A 707-nucleotide genomic window follows, 5' to 3' on the forward strand; every position below is an offset into this window, starting at 1 on the left:
GCAGGATTCCAAGAGCGTTGTGCGGTGGTTGCTCGAGCGGAGTTGAATGGTGGATGGCGGACGCGGCTCGATTGACGCTCTCTGGACACAGCTCGATTGTGATGTGCAGCTTTGCCGGAGCAGGTGAAGACAACAGCTCGATTGGTGCTTCTCGGACACGGCTCGATTGACGGTATGTGGATGTGACGCGATGCTTCACGGAATGGGGAATCGAGCAGTGTTGTTGAAGCTGGTCTCGGATGGAACAATGGCTTCGAGTCGGTGATGAACAAGAGGAATGAGGATGTTCGTCGAATCGAGTCAATCTTGATAACGTCAGGCGAGTGGGGCTGAAAGGCGAGAGCTCTAGCAACGTGGAAGCTTGTGTGGTTGAGTGTGATGTGCAGCGACGGCGAGGGGAGAAATTTGAGAGGAGGGGTTGCAGGAAAAAGATATGATAATGGTGAAGGTGAAGGTGAGCGTAAGTGAAGAAGAGAAAGGAGAGTTTAATTTAAAGAGGAGGAAAGTTGTAAGAGTGAGGAGAGGTGGTGGGTGATGGGACAGAAAGTTTGGGTGTTTGGTGTGAGGGAACAAGAGAGGGGGGAGTGAGGTGATGGGAGATAATAGAGGTTCACGTGGGAGGGGAAACCAACAAAGTGGGTCGATATATTTTCTTTGTTTTTTTTTTTTTTTTTTTTTTTTTTTTTTTTTTTTTTTTTTTTTTTTTT

Source organism: Camelina sativa, chromosome 12 (genome assembly GCF_000633955.1).
Source record: "Camelina sativa cultivar DH55 chromosome 12, Cs, whole genome shotgun sequence".
In the NCBI taxonomy this organism is placed as follows: Eukaryota; Viridiplantae; Streptophyta; class Magnoliopsida; order Brassicales; family Brassicaceae; genus Camelina; species Camelina sativa.